Below are 15824 nucleotides of genomic sequence, written 5' to 3' on the forward strand. Positions count from 1 at the left end.
GTTTTATTTGTTTATCTTGAGCCCCTGAGGGAACCAAAAAGTCGAAGGCAGCTTTAGCTTGGGCGGGGGGCGGCACCGCTGGGACCGCAGGGATGGATTCCTCCACGGCGGCTCCAAAGGCTAAACACAGGACACTGAGGAAGAAGCCGAACTGACCCTGATCCTCACCCTGAAAGCCACTAGAAATTTTTTTTTCCTCCTTTAACTGAAAAGCCACCGATATCCTTAAATATTTCTTAAACACTGAACCGTCACGAGACCAGACCTGCGGGTCTTTTTACCTGGATGTAATATATTACTTTTGAAAGTGTATTGGTCTTGATGAAGAACTGATTTTTTAAAAAAATAGGAGCTTATCTTTTCCATATTTTATTTCCTCCCCACGTTTTCAAGAACTGGAAGAGATGGGAAGTGATTTTTGGTGCTTGTTCAGAATAGCTTTATGGCCCTTTAAAGATTGAGAATTTCCCCTTTATATTTTTAGATGCATTTTTAATCAGACCTTCTGATCTAAATGACTGTATGATGTATCTAAGGTTGCGAATGAAAGCACTTCTTAGCAACAATTCACTCTGAGACCAGAAAAAATCAGGCCAGCTTGTCCTGCTCTCAGCTGTTTGGCACTATTTTCATACCCGAGTTTTCATCTGGTGGGGAATTTTAGCAGAGCTCAGATTTAGTCTAATGAGCTAATGAGTCAATTATTTTAAGCTTTGATTTTTAATACCTTCATTTGGCCTTCTAGCTATTTTCTTCCCTGAGATCATCATCAGTTGTGTTATTTTTGGCCAATATTTTAGACCTCACTGTTTTCTCAATAAGGTGATTTTATTATCTATTTACTTATTTCTGCTCTGACCCAGTGGCCAAGGCACATAGGGTATGTAATACTGGGACTCCACAGTGAGGGAGGGTTAGCAGAGATAAAAGCAGTCCAATCTGGTAAACATCAAGGCAAGTGAAAACAGATAATAACAAGAGCTGCTGGCTGGGAAATCCTGACTCGAAGGCAGCTGGCAGAGAAATTCAAGCGGAAGAAAAAAGGATTTTTTTAGATGCCAGAGCTGGTCAGAGCTGGCTGAATCCACATTTGCTTAGCAATCAAGATACTCTGCCAAGCTGAGGCACACCAGCAAAACAAACAAATGGCTCTGGGGACCTGAGAGAGAAGACACCTGGAACTGGGCAGATCCGGATCCAATTAAGATTCTCTTTCCAACAGGGCAAATACAAGTGTGAAGGACTTGCCTCCTACAGAACATATGCTGGGTTGCTGGTTTGGTTTTTTTCTTTAGCTTGTTTTGGTATGTATTTAAAGGTAACCCAAATGGGTTTTAATTTAAACCTCTCCATACCCTCTTTCAAACTTTTCCAGTAGACACTTCTTCCACTGTTTCAGGTTTGGTCTTCCCCAGGCTCAAGTCTGAGTACTTTTGGGCAGCTCTTCCCAGGTTGCTGTTTCTGGCTCTGACCACCTAGGACATGCTGAGGTGGGACAGAAAGGAGAGGAGGGAAATTACAAATCTAAAAGAGCTCAGTTTGGGGCAAATAAAAATCCCAGCTGTTCTGTTATCCTGCTACAGTCTGTAGGCAAAATACAAATCAGCCCACTCCAAGTTATTCCATGTGATAAAAAAGATGCAAGAAAACGGAGGCTGTGGGGGGAAAATAGCTCTTTTCCACTTGCACAGTTCTGACATTGGCCCTCTACAATTAAATAAACTAATATTGTTGATTTGTGGCTCAGAGAACTGAGTTAGTGATTATATTAACAAGCAATAGCAGTGCAGCTATATGCCTTACAGGATAAACCAATCCTACTTGGTTTTACAACTGCATTTTAGTTTCAATTTTTCAAATTCCATAACCTTGAGTAGCCAAATATGTCATATTTTTCAACCTTATTGTTATCTTCATTCTTATATCATTAACATTTTTAGAAAATATCAGCCCTCCAATAGAGTTACGGTTTTGGCCAGGTTGAAAGCTGGCCATTTATTCTGAGATGATTTCCAGTACTTTCCTTCTTTCATTCAAACACCCATACTGTGCATCTCATATATACCTGCATGACATTGTCCAGCAGGTGTCCAAGTTCAGTCCAAGGAAGCCAGCTGCAAAAGAAACACCAGCAGAAGGTGAACATAAGGAAGAGATGGTGTCAAAAACAGAGTGCACCAGTGGTTCCTCAGAAAATGGTGAGAAAATTCCTCACTGGGAAATACTTCAGTCCTGGCTTTGAGTGGGCTGACAAGTTTTTCTTCCAAGCCAATTTAAGATGAAGGGGAATTTTGATATTGTGGATTAGACAAGATAACCTTTAAAGATGCCTTCCAACCCAAACTATTCTATGAAGTATTCTAAGAAGTAGCTGAGGTAGCAGTTACTCAGGAAGAAGTGTGAACAGCTACATAGAAGAGACACAGGCAGGGAATTGGCTTTCCCCTCTCCAGAAACGGCAATTTGGCTTCATGGAATGGGCAAAGCATGAAGGGGAAAACTCTAGTTTAAATAAGGGGGAGGATGCATATGAGTCATTTCTCTTGGCTACTGGCCACCTGTTTTCAAGAAAGAGTGTTTCTAAGTGCTGAACAGCTCAGCCCGTGGTGTTCACCCAAGATACATGGGCAGGATGATGGGGCTGCAGCTCAGTCTACCCCATCACCAGGGCAAACTGCCAAAGCTTTCAGAAAGTCTAATCAAATCATCAGACAGTCCTCCTTTTGATACATTTTTACTGACAATCCCAAAGATATTGAAGAAAAGAAAAAAAGCATGTTTTTCCAATATAAAAAGCATTGCAAAACCCTGTCCCTACTAGGTTCATTTGTAATTCCATCTTTTCTTTTTTTTTTTAATTCCTGCTAACCAACTTTCTTTGCCATTATATAACTCCTTTATAAACAATTATCCAGACCCGTGTTACCACTTTTTCTGAAGATACTTTGATATTATGCTTGTCTTCAAACACCTGGCACAACAGCTTCTGTATTAAAAACACAGTGACTCTTAAAGGCCTTGAGAGCCAGCCTATTCTGGCTGGGATTCTCCCAGCTTCTGAACTTCCTGGATGAAAAAAATCACTGCTTACCTTGTCTTTGTGCTGAAAAATGGAATGAAAGACTGCTTTGCATAAACAGCAGTTTCTACTTACATCCAGAACTCCACAATGTTCTCACCAGTTCTTTTGTTTCATTTGTGATAATATGTCAGCCACCCAATGTGCAGTTCCATTTCTAAAAATTTGGGGGATGAAGCCTCATTCTTAGCAAATACCTTTGTATTTTGAAACAAGAGCAGCAGCCATGATGGTGTGCCTTGCAAGCAGCGTGTGTTATCACACTGCAGCTCAGGAAAGTTTTGCTGAGGAACACGTGCTGGCTGCTTCTGATTACACAGAAGACCTAGTTTTGATGAATTCTCAAATTTCATCCAGTGGATATACAAACAGATGGCCAATCTGTTTCATTCTGTACTTATCAATAATGGACTATAAAGTCACAAAACACACAGCATCATATGAGGTGGGAGGCATGGCAGGAAGGCCATAAACTGAGCTGCAGGCAAACCTGCCCTTCACCCTGGCAGCTTGCCAGGGCAGGACTTTACTTTAGCAGAAGGAAAAATGTGGTTGTGCATTGCTTGGCCAGCCCAAGATAAAGCCTGTGTCAGTCAAATGTACTGGCTGGTAACATGGATCTGTATACTCAGTGCCCAGGCAGGAATCACCACTGAGATGTTGAGTACCTTCAGATTCTAGAGCCATTGGGCTGGGAGAAGGGGTTAGTCTGTGCCAGTCCACTTAATCTACTTAGCTCTTCCTATTTTCTTAATTTTGCACTTTACTGCTTCTATGATCTCTGCCTCTTCTGCTCAACACCATTTCCACAATTACTAAATGGTAAACATGGAGACTGAACAGGAAATAAAAATTAAAAAGCTGTCATAATCAGAATTAGCAGGGTAAGACCAAAAGAAGCTTTCAGGAGTCACACTTTGTCCAGCCCTGCTCTCTGGTACAGTTTCCCTGCTTTCCCCGGGACATTTCAGTCTGTTATTTCTTTCTTCAAATCATGCCTGAAAGCCCTTCTTTCCCCTTCAGATCTCAATTGGCTTTCTCAGTGAAATGGCTGTGGCTCCATGTGCAAACGGAGTGACACAAAACCTAAGTGCCCTACCTGAATCTAGGACAATGGTGGCCTTTAAAGAAATGGCAAGCCAGTTATCTTCAGAGTGCTGAGTTGTACCTGTGCTAGCACTTAACCTTTACTTCCCCAATCACACAGGTACAATAGTTAGACCTTGCTGATTTTGTTATTCCTTTGGAATAAGTTTCCTTAAAATAGCCTAGCCACAAGGGCATAGTGAGGTGCACAGCTGGGCAAAGCTTTTTGAGCAGCAGGAGGAAAAAGAAAGAACATATGTGGGACCAAAATGCTCTGAGCCTGCAAATGACTGATCTCCAGTCATTCAAATGGCTAAAGATTAAGGACTCACCCAACTAGATCAGGAAAAAATCCAGACATACAACCTCCCTCCCCCCCCAAAAAAAATACCAACCCAAAAAAAAAAACCCAACAAAAACAAACAAAAAAACCCCACCACAACAAAAACAACAACAAAAACAATAACAAAAAACCCACAACCACCAAAAAACTACCAAATTTGAGGAACACCAGGCAAAAACAACAGGGAAAAAAAAGGGAATAATATTTATATCTTACATGCTGCATTTTCTCTCTGCCTTCCTATTCTACCATGGAGCAAAGAAACCACTAGTCACTCTGTAGAAGGAGACTACAGAACTCTTATTTTAAAATGGAGCTCCTTAATCAGAAACCCAGAGGTACTCAGAGCTCTTTTCCCACCTCAAGAACTGCAAAAGGGCTGCTTGCTTTTTTTTGTGCCTGGAAGCCTACAGAACCCAGACTTGGCAATACAGCACTAAAAGAAGTCGATTTTACTTGAAATGGGCTATATTAATCTTCTTACCTTAAACACAGCACATTCTGCTAGTCATGTGTACATACTATAGATCAAACAAAATCAATTGTTCCATTCTATCAATTCTACCCAAGCAACAACATGATATAAATCCACCTCTGAAATCCTCTTCCCAACACTTTTTAAAATACAGTAACTGTAAACCAAAGTATTCCAGTCACTAAAGCTTCTACAATTAGATATCCACTGTCAGTCTAGCATCACACTATCCACTCTAACATAAACACACCTTAAACATTCCAAGTACTCCTGTGATTCCTGTGCACAGCCACCATGGCATTCAGCTTGCTAATTTAAAACCTACTTCATCTCCTGTTCCAAAGACTGATGATACAAAGGAGGAGTGTTGCACACACATGCAATGACAGAGGTTACTCTAATATCCAAATAATTTGTTTTCTCTGCATTCAACTCGAATATAAATTAATTGGAGAAAGCACTGGTTATATTTTTATATATTAGAGGGCATAAGAGCAGCAAATGCACTGCCAACACTGTATAACCACCACAAAACATATACCTCCCCCAGCCTCAAACACCTTCAACTTATTACCATTTAGAAATAGGTAGAGGGAGAAGGAAGGTCTGATCATGCCTTAACCTAAAATAACGTTTTGCTTTGTCAGGTTAATTATACGTTCTGACATCAGAAACTGAAATTAGCAGACGATTTTCCCTTGGGTTGCCCAGACACCGTAGAATGAATCATGCCTGCTCTTGTGCTGCACCCGGGACCACGGAGAACAAGGGATGGAAAGACCAACATATTTATTTCCTTGCTCTGATCCCTGTGGCTAGAGAGTCATAGCCATGATCTGGCTTTGCAGGGGCTGTGATGTGGCTGGCTGATTTTGCTGTCGTCCCAAGTGTGGCAGAAATGGCCATCAACTACCAATGGGTGCATTTCCACTGACACAGAGGCAATATTCACTGCTTTCCTTTGATCCTAGTGTGAACCCATGGCACTAGAGTGTCTCAAAATGTCACTGAAACTTTCTGAAATTAATTTTGACATGACAACAGTGTTCAACACGGGGCATTCTCCTCGGAAAAAAAAAAATACAGCCAGACGTTTTAGCACTTCAATACACAAAAAACACTCTCCAAGTAACTAAGATACCCTCCTCCTTCTTACAGCTATTTAGCACAAGATACCCTGAAGTTAGCCTAAGTCTTAAATCTTAGAAAGAGCACCCAGACACATCTTTTGCTTGTCTCGTTCTTGTTTTTTTTATACCTAAAGTTCTCCTCGCATTTTGTTTCCATGGCGGCTGCTTTTCAACTACTCCCGCTCTCAGGCCCCTTTTCCCCTCATCCATTCACGCTGTTAAAAGCTCCCTACCTGGTGCAGCAGAGCAGCCTGCAGTTACCTCCGTCCACCCCTGCCCTCCTCCCTCCTTCCTGGGGCTGCTCCTGCCAAGCTTCGCCTGCTCCTCTTCCTCTCCCGGAGCTCCCTCTGCTGTTGGACGCAGCTGCGAGCCCGCGGAAAGCCCGAGCGCTGCTGCCGGGGCAGGATGGATCTCCGGCGGGGGCAGGATGGATCTCCGGCGGGGGCAGGATGGATCTCCGGCGGGGGTAGGATAAACCGAGCGGCATCCTTGCTGGTCAGCCCGCAGGGCTGTTCTTTCTATCCAAGTGTCAGAGCAATAGGGACATTTGTCTTTATGTTCTGTCTCCAGCTGTTTAGAGTAGGACATGAGCACAATGGTGTGGACTAGCTGCAGACCCAAACTGCTGATTAATTACAAGAGATACTATAGGAAAGGAAGGGAAAACTCAGCCAAAGTTTATGAGTGGAAAAAAAGGCCCTAGCCTGTGAAAGCCATGTGCTTTTTCTGCCTGCTGTAGGCAGACTGGCCTCACACTCCAGGTGTGCTGGAGGACACCTACACACTGCAGGTGCCTGGAGGTATGTGCCAGGCCATGCTGAGCCAGGGCATGGGAGATTTAAGCCCCCAGCCCATGGCACATGGCAGCGAGGAGGGGTGATGCTCACTCTCATTGCTTCCTGCAGAGCTATCCCCTCGCCATGTGGCACACAGGCGCCTCACTGCTGGCAAGATGCTCAGCAGCTCTCACTCTGCTGTGCTTGGGGATTCCTAGGATTGGAGAAAGAGAGCACAAAACATCCATTTAGCAGCAGCGATGGGGCCAGGCCTCAAAACCTGCCAGTAACTTGTGCTGGTTTCTGCAGGGGCAGAGCCATGCTGCCCTGGTGGCCAGGGATGGTGCACAGCTCCACTCCCACCCTGAGGAGTGTGACACAGAGAGGCACTGAGCTGTGCCCTGCCAACGCCGCCACACTGGCACACTTGTTGCGTTTGCCTTGGTATGTTGCCATAGGAACTACAGCCCCAGCATCTGCTTCTGCTGCTCCCTGCCTCTGCACCCCACTGGGCTCAGCCCACTTCTGTTTCTCTGCCAGCCTGATCATGCCTCCCCCTCACTCACGAACTCCCTGCCTCATCCTCTTTTTTGGGTGACAATCAGATTACTGCTGTAGCAGTTAATTATTGCATTAGTTATAATTTGCCTATTCATTTGTCTTTCTTCTTCCCTCCCACCTTGGAATAATTCCATCTCTCCATCCTTTCCACCTTCACACTACCTCTGCTGTTTGACTCCCATCCCCTTTTCTCTTGCACTCCTCAGGAACACAAAGCTTTGCTGCACTGCTCTACCCTTTCCTTCCTCTTTATCTCCCTACTACTCACATCTTCTGTGCTCTCTCCTAACACCTCTTGCTCCATCCTCTCTCCCAGTCCTCCTACAGTTTCCTTCACTTTAGACCCCCAGCCTACCATCTCAGGTTACTGCTTCACACAGGTCTTCTCTTTCTTCTACCCCTGGGCAAGGGTACTGCCAGCTTCTCCCAGGTCTGAGCCAGCCTTGTTCCTCTCCTGTACTCTCCCTGGCTCTTATACAGTCAACGGCGTTACTCTGCTCCTACTTATCCAAATACCCCAGAAACTGTATCTTCTGCCTCCTCCTTTAGCCTTACTCAATCCTTCACAGCTCCAAATCCTCACTGTCCTCCAGGCTCCTTTATCAAGACTTCCAAGGTAAGCATCTTATAATTTCCCCTTGTCCCTAAATCCCACCCTTACATACCTTTCTTCTTCCTTGTTCTCTGAATGGGAGAATCCAGCCAGCACCACAGCTAACTCTACCCTCACAACCCTGATCTATACCTTTATTCCAGTGCTTGCACCATTAAGTTTAACAGCCTTTCACTCCTCCATCTCTATCCTCAATCCTCTGGTTGTGTCACTGCTTCTGGTGCCATTAATTACAATTCCCTTTGAAGCTGTATTCCTTTCTGTCTTATGGAATTGCTTTTCTTCTCTGCTGCCTTCTTTCTTTCCACAAAGACCCTTGGACCAGGACCCCAGTGTCCTCCTTCTACTCCCACCCCAGGCACATTATTCATAATTCCTTGCCCTCATCTGTTCCCTGCCCTCTCCACATGGGAGTCTCCAGCAAGCCTATCTACTCCTTCCTCCCTTGTGAAGGACAAAATATCTCCTAGGTGACCTTCTGGAGACCACCTCATCTGCCTGGAGGGCTTCAGCTAACATCTACAGCTCTGCAGGTCCCTACTCCTGATGGGTGTCTCTCCACCTTGCATCTCAGCCAACCCCTATCCTTTCCTGGATGAACTGAGTGCTGCTCACATCACCTCCTCTGATTCTTTTACTTTTCGTTGCAAGTCCCTTGCATTTACACACTCTGTTTTCCTACTAGAAACATCATTCTTTCTTGCTTTGTTTCTTTTGCTTCCACTTCTCCAGCTTCATTTCACCACCACAAAACTACCAGTGGTCATGAAATTGTAACATTCAAACTATTGCGGCAGGACATGCAGGAGGTGCATATGAGAGAGCACATAAGGATGCTCTAAAGGCAAGTAATTTTCCACTTGTATTATATTTTCATACATACTTCAGACCATCTGGGGAAAGCTGTAAAATGACTAGTTGGAAACATATTATAAAATTGTGTTATTTTATTTAAAACATTAATTTAGCAGTCTCAGATCTGAAAACTCAGCAAAACATGAACAGTTTTCTTGCATTTCCCAATTTTGCTCATCTTTTAACAACAACAAGGTCTCATAGTTTAATGTGACCCCATCTTCCCCTACCATCTGTGACTCTTAAACCCACATTTGGCAACTAGCTTGGCATGTGTTACGTTTTTCTGTAGTCTCAGGTACACATGTGCTTGTTAATGCAGCCTGCAGTAATTTCCATGTGTGTTCTCAAGTAAGGAAAAGTGAGGCCACATTTCATTATTTTGTAATGTCACCTCTGGACCCTGAGATCAGTACATTACCAAGTCTTTTTTTTTTTTTTTTTTTTTTTTTTTTTTTTTTTGCTTGTTTGCAGTGTTCCTTTAGGTGCTTTTTGCACACTGTGTTGTCCTGCTATCTATATTTTTGGACTCAAATTTCCAGCTTTGAACACTCCCTGTCCATTGGAACAGCATCCTGGATACACTTGAAGTTAGCTTTGTGACCATCTCTTTCCTGCTTCCCAGTATTTGAGAAAGCTTCTTATATCTATGTAGTTTCAAAATGCCATTTTGTGGCAATTCTGGCCTGGAGGAGACTGGCAGCTTTATGTTCCTGGTTTTTCTCTATATGAAATTTCCATACTACTCCCTGTATGAAATTTCTATACTTTAGTTCCAAACTTCTGGAAAAAGATACTGTCTGTGCTGTTAGCTCTCAACCACCTTTGTTTTTTTTCTTCCTTATATAGAACAGCTTGTCTTACCTGTGTTTACTGCAGAATTTCTTCTTCACGTCTGAATACCAGTTGTTGAACGTGTCTTTAAACACTTCTTGCACACCCTCAATGTGTGTGTCTTTCCCCTTGTGCTATCAATAAGTTCTTTTGTCTTTCTACTTCAAAATCAGCCATTCCTATCTTTCCTGTATGAGTTCCACTGCAAAACAAATTCAAGTTATGCAATAGAGGGTGAGGAGTGGGTACCCAAATTTTCAAATTACACAACCCTATGCTTGATACTGCTGTGGCATGAGCTCTACTGGTACTCACATACATTGTCCCCCTGATCTGCAGTTGCTTCCATTGCAAACCCCTTTGCTTGGATGGCTAATCAGTAAATCTGAATATTTATAAAATGACAAATAAATGTTACTAAATCCACAGTAAATTTACTGAAAACAGCCTAATTTTTTAATTTATGCCCACTTACTATGCCACTTCTTCTAGGTTTCCTGCAGTGACAGTGGTCCATCACAATACCTCCAGAGACACAACCTTCACATATGTTGAGTTCCTACACATTAATTGTGGTGGGAGTAGCTGGCTCCAGCAGGCAAAGTTTTTCATTCAGAGCTTGTTTGTAGAACCAGAAATTAATCTTCAGGGGTTTAAGACAGTCCCACAGCCTCATGCCCAGCCCCAGGGAATCCACATTTTTCCCTTCTTTTATAACTAGGTTCTGTTTCACTCATAAACCTCTTGATAACAAGCAGCAGCTGCACAGAGCACAGGCAGCTTGTGAGTGAACCAGGATGTTTCTTGTGCAAGAAGGAAGAGCCAAAATGCACCTAAGGAAGAGCTCCAGGAAGGATTGGACGGTCAGTGTCTTGTGATTAAATAAGGACTCCACATCATGACTACTCAGATGGGAAGCACTGTCTAAATTTGGAAGTCTGGAAATTGGGATTGGGAATCGAAAACAGGGAAGGACTAGGGGAGATGCTGTGACTAGTACCCTCCTCCAGGGAAAGATGCTGTGACTAGTACCTGCTGGGAAAGGACAGACAATTGGAGTACATGTCAGGGAACAGATAAGCCCTTTGAAGCGCAGGTTCTATTCTTGTAATATTCCCGATTAAATTTTCCATCATAAATCAAATATTTCTATTTGCACTGGCCAGCTCTTCGTGGTAACATCAGATATCAGGCAAATGTTTCCTTCTATTGTCTTTGCATCTCCCAAAGGACCTTTGGTTTGAGTTTCTTTGCCAGCAAATAAGCAGCAAAAGGAGTTGACAGATCAAGATCGGTGATGATGGTAGAGATGAGCTGACCATGTTAGTAGTTACAGTTTATTCTTCTCTGAACAAAGTACAACCAGTTTTCCCAGAGCTGCATGAACAGGAAGAGCTGATCTCTGCTTTAAGCATGTAACAAACAGGGATGAACTCCCAACTTGAGAAACTGGGGCTGGGGGTAGGTGAAGATCCCTTAAATTAAGACCCATTTCACTCTTTTTGTGTTATTTATTCCTCTGGGGATTTCCTAAATCTAGGTGAGCAGAATGTGTCTCAGAAATAGTAAGCTGGTTTGCTTGGTTTGCCAGGGGGAAGGACAAGGTGAGCTCCACACTGCTGGTGTCCAGGCTGCTGGAGGCACAAGCAAAGGAGGGTACTCTCCTCCCCTTTTGCTTGCCTGCACACAGCAGGTAGGCTGTGTCCTTACCTCTTTCTTTTGGGCTTGGAAAGAACAGGAGGAGCAGAGGAGAGATGGTCTTTCCACTCAACTCAATTAGCAGAGCCACTACATACAGCAAAATTCCCAGATCATTGAGCTTGCATTAGTGGTAAGATCCTTGTATTTTCCTTTCCCAGAGCTGGATCATCTGGAAAAGAGTAAGTCACTATAGCCATGGACAAGCTTGTTGTGTTCTGTGTAGCAAATCCATGGCTGGATTGGAGTTTGCAGTTTGTCTCAAAGCTAATACAAAATCTGCCTTTCAAGTGCAGTAGGCATTACAGGGGAGTGGTACGTGCACCTCTGGGATGCCAATCTGCCAGATCCCTCCTGGTTTGGACACTGCAGCTCAACGTGGTACAAGAATTTTTAGAACATAGAAAAGCAAGAATGGATCAGACACACACAATTACTTGATCTCCACTTTTTCAAGATTTTTCCCCAGTCCATTCAGTTGTTTTGTGGATGTTTTCTTTCTGTTCTGATTCAAGTGTGTACAGGCTTGAAAAATGCTGATAGAGGTCTTTGAAAACGCTGAATGCAGCCAATGGAGAAGACTGAACTCTCCCACCTGGACAGACACAATTGTGCATTGACACCTGCAGACCAAAGCTTATGAATTCACTTTCTGTCTCTAGGAATTTGAAGGTAGGAAACAGCATTTTACTGCATCTCTGGTAAATCAGTGCCTGGCACAGCTGGGGGCAGCAGCCAGAAGGGCTTGCAGATATGACATAGGACCATGAGAGATCTCTCTTCTGCTGGAATAAGAACTCGAGGTAAAGCAGGATATTGTCAACAGCAAGACTTTCATGATCTCTGTGGAAGTTGAGCAAACCTTGAGTAGCTCTGAAAACATTCCATGACACTGTTTATGAACTGCACTTGCAGAAGCTCTACCTTTATGAAACACAATGATACTTTTATTACAAACCTGCAAAACCCCATGCTTTGAAAGAATAGCTCCTTTTAGGTCAAGAAAGCTTCTTTTACTTCACTTGGGGTATGCAAAAGAACCACAGAAAACTGCATGGATACACGATCCAGAGAGATCACATGGAGAGCACTGAAGGGAAATACAGGCCTCCCTTTCTTCCCATCATTGTGTTTGGAATATGTTTCCAATTGCATTAGTCACAAAGCAATCAAAGAAACTTGTCTACAGTGGCAAACTGAAGATGCCCTATCAGACCACATTACAGGGTGCTACACAGTATTGAATCCTTAGTCACAACAGAAAACATCCACATGACTGTAGGCCACAAAGCATTCAATTTCCATATGCCTTAACAGAAAAGAGAGCACAGATCTTCAAAGAAAATGAAATCTGTCTTTGGAGGATGCCCACGAACATATTTCTTCCCCGTCTCAGATCCTTACCCAGCATCCCACCTTCCCTTGCATGAAATGGGGAAGAAGGGAGGCCACCCCCTGCAGCACCCAAGAGGCTAAAAGCTCATCAGCCAGACACCCTTGGCCCTTCCCAGACTCCCAGCAACCTCCAGTTCCTGCAGCCCACCCTTCATCATCCATCACCTGTGTTAGTAGGCTGTTCCCTAGGTTTGAGGGCAAACAAACCTTTTGCTCATATGGTTTTGAGTGTGCAACATTTAGCATTCCCAGTCTTGGTCTGCTTGCCTGAATGTCTGCTGGTTTTAACAGTTCTGCAAAGGAAAACAAAAGCAAAATTATTAAACAATGCAGCCATGGCCTCATGGTAACACAACAGCTGGAGCTGGCCACCACCACAAGGAGCAGCCTGGCCTCAGTGGGCTCAGGACCTGCCGTGGGAGCCCTGGCTATGAATAACTGATCTGGAAGAACAAAGAGAACCAGTAACAGACTTTCTGTCGTGCTCCAAAATCCATCAGAGATGACTGAAGCCTGTTACTGCTATCTTCCAGTACTTGTGATAAAATGACTGCTATATCTAGCACTAAGAAACACTCTTTTTTTTTTTTTTTTTTCATTAGGTCACTCTTGCAGCATGAGTAGAGTAAGTAAAAACTGCAAAGGAAAAATGTTTCCTTTTTATTACTGCAAAGACACTTTGAAGATGGTCAGGCTAGGGAAGTAAGCTCTCCTCAAGCTACAGCTGTTCTCTGCCCTGAATGAGGGCTCCACACAGACCACCCCAGTGAGTGCTGCACAGCCGTGTGCTGAGCCTCTGGGAAGCTGTCTGCAGAAATCTGTCCCTTTGCTTAACGGGCCAAGTGCTCAGGCAGGCAGAACTACCGCTGGAAGGGTTCGCAATGCAGCCGAAATCCCATCAGAGGGTGGCGGGCAGAGTGTGCTAAACGGTCCCCAAACGCTGCCAAATGGCGTTTGGACCCCGGCGCTACCCGGCCCTACAGCAGGTGCCACTGCGGCCGCTGCCGGGCCCCGCTCACGCCGGGCCCCGCTCACGCCGGGCCCCGCTCACGCCGGGCCCCGCTCACGCCGGGCCCCGCTCACGCCGGGCCCCGCTCACGCCGGGCCCCGCTCACGCCGGGCCCCGCTCACGCCGGGCCCCGCTCACGCCGGGCCCCGCTCACGCCGGGCCCCGCTCACGCCGGGCCCCGCTCACGGGTATGACCGTGCGGGCTCCGGCAGGCCGCGCCAGCAGCTCTGGCGAGGCGCTGCCGCCCGGGTCGGGGCCTGGCAGCGGCGGTCGGCAGGAGGCACCCGGGAGCCGTGCGAGGGCAGCGACACGGGGACAGGGCAGTGCTGGCGCTCCGCCACCCCGCGCCCAGCCCCGGCAATCCCGCCCCGCTCACGGCCCCGGGCACGGCCCTGCTGCCCCGGCGCTGCCCCAGGGCGGGGGGCGCGGGGGGCGCAGAGCCCGCAGCGGCCCGGGCCGCGCACCGCCCGCGGCGCCTGCCATCGCCGCAGGTCACAGTGCAGCTCCTTTCTTGGAGGGCACGCAAGGCTTTACACTTTAAAGATCACCTTGGCACTGCACTCCGTGTCCGTCATTGCTACTCATAAGGATTCATGATGACGCTCTGGAAAAAGCCAATATTCTCCTGTTTCCATGACCAGTAAGAGAGGCAGCCACGGGAGAAAGTGTGCCATGTTATTAAAGCTGAGTCTGTTTACACCCTCACCATGAATGAACTTCAGACTGGTGGCAGGTTTTTAACTTCTTTTTCCTTTCTTATTGACATTTTTGGCCAGGAAAGCATTACACACTGGAATATTTTAAAAGACTAGCAGAAAGAGAAGGAAAAGCAAAGGCATGGAGGGGAAACCCCACCAGAACCAACAAAAAAACCCAAACAACATTAGGGATGAAAGAAGTTGCAAGGACTTCTCAGTTCATGGAATTCCTTCCCTCATGGGAGGTCCTCTACTGGACCTAACCTGTTTAGACCCTTGGCCTCACTCACCTGGTGGGGCTGGATAACCAGTGGAATCAAAGAAGTGACACTATGCTGTGCCCCTACCTGCCAAGGCTAATGAAAATTCCTTGTACTAGGCATCTGAACCCACAAACATGAGATTCCTTCCCCCACAAACATACTTTCCCAGTTGATCATTTTCCTTCCAGCTCTTTCAAGGAGAGGAAGAAAACGGTCTCTCAATGTCTCAGTGAGCTACGCACTTCTCAGACCCAGCACCCAGCCCTCTGCTCTCTTCACTGCTGCAGTAGTTGTTGGCTTTAATGTGAACTCTCAGCAGTCACAACTCTAGCAAAATGCTTGAAATTTTGGAGATTATTTTCAACTTCTTGATATGTCTCTGAGGCTAGGATGGAAGCCAAAGTGGAAGACAGGAAGGGCCCCCAGGAAATGGAGGAGGTACTGGCAGTAGGGCAGATAAGCAGTTGCCCACCAGCCACTTCAGACACCCCAAGGTACCTCAGACTGCACAGAGCTTCCAGACACAGAGTAGAGCCTCAGCAGATGGGCCCATGCAGAAGCAACCACCAGAGAGCAGAGGGGCATGTAAGGATGTACTGGAGACCTTAAGTCTTAGAGGTGGGAATAGAGGACCAGAGATGGTGAATTCAGAGATCCATAAGGAAGGAAAAGAAAAAAAGTATAAGCAAGTGTTGTGGTTCTCTAGATTCTCTTTTTTGTCTCTTTTTTGTCTCTTTAGAATCTCTCTGTACTTGCAAAGTGACAGATGAAAACTGGGTGCTACTCCTTGCTATCAAAGGCAGATGCGCTGTGACTGAACAGGGCAATGTTACCCCCTCTAGTGCTGTGTGAGGGATCTCTGACAGCACTCACCTGCTTAGCCAGAGCATTTCATGAAGTGATGCTTACCTATGTCCTCCACTGTCTTGCCAACAGCACTCTCTGCTGCTGGCCAGGTTTCTACAAGTGCAGAAGGCATTCTGCCTTTGCTGTCACCTACCTCAGCTAC

General features: G+C 45.4%; 1 long non-coding RNA gene across 1 annotated transcript; it reads right to left on the bottom strand.

The window, feature by feature from the left end:
• Positions 1-197: 197 nt before the first annotated feature.
• LOC128811629 (uncharacterized) lies at positions 198-13353 on the bottom strand. Its single transcript, XR_008438410.1, has 5 exons — positions 13053-13353; positions 9783-9954; positions 6347-6683; positions 2066-2114; positions 198-1485 (listed from the first exon to the last, which is right to left on the bottom strand). It is a non-coding gene; the product is annotated as an uncharacterized LOC128811629 (long non-coding RNA).
• Between the last annotated feature and the right edge of the window lie 2471 nt (positions 13354-15824).

The sequence above is a fragment of the Vidua macroura genome, chromosome 9 (assembly GCF_024509145.1).
Source record: "Vidua macroura isolate BioBank_ID:100142 chromosome 9, ASM2450914v1, whole genome shotgun sequence".
Taxonomy (NCBI): Eukaryota; Metazoa; Chordata; class Aves; order Passeriformes; family Viduidae; genus Vidua; species Vidua macroura.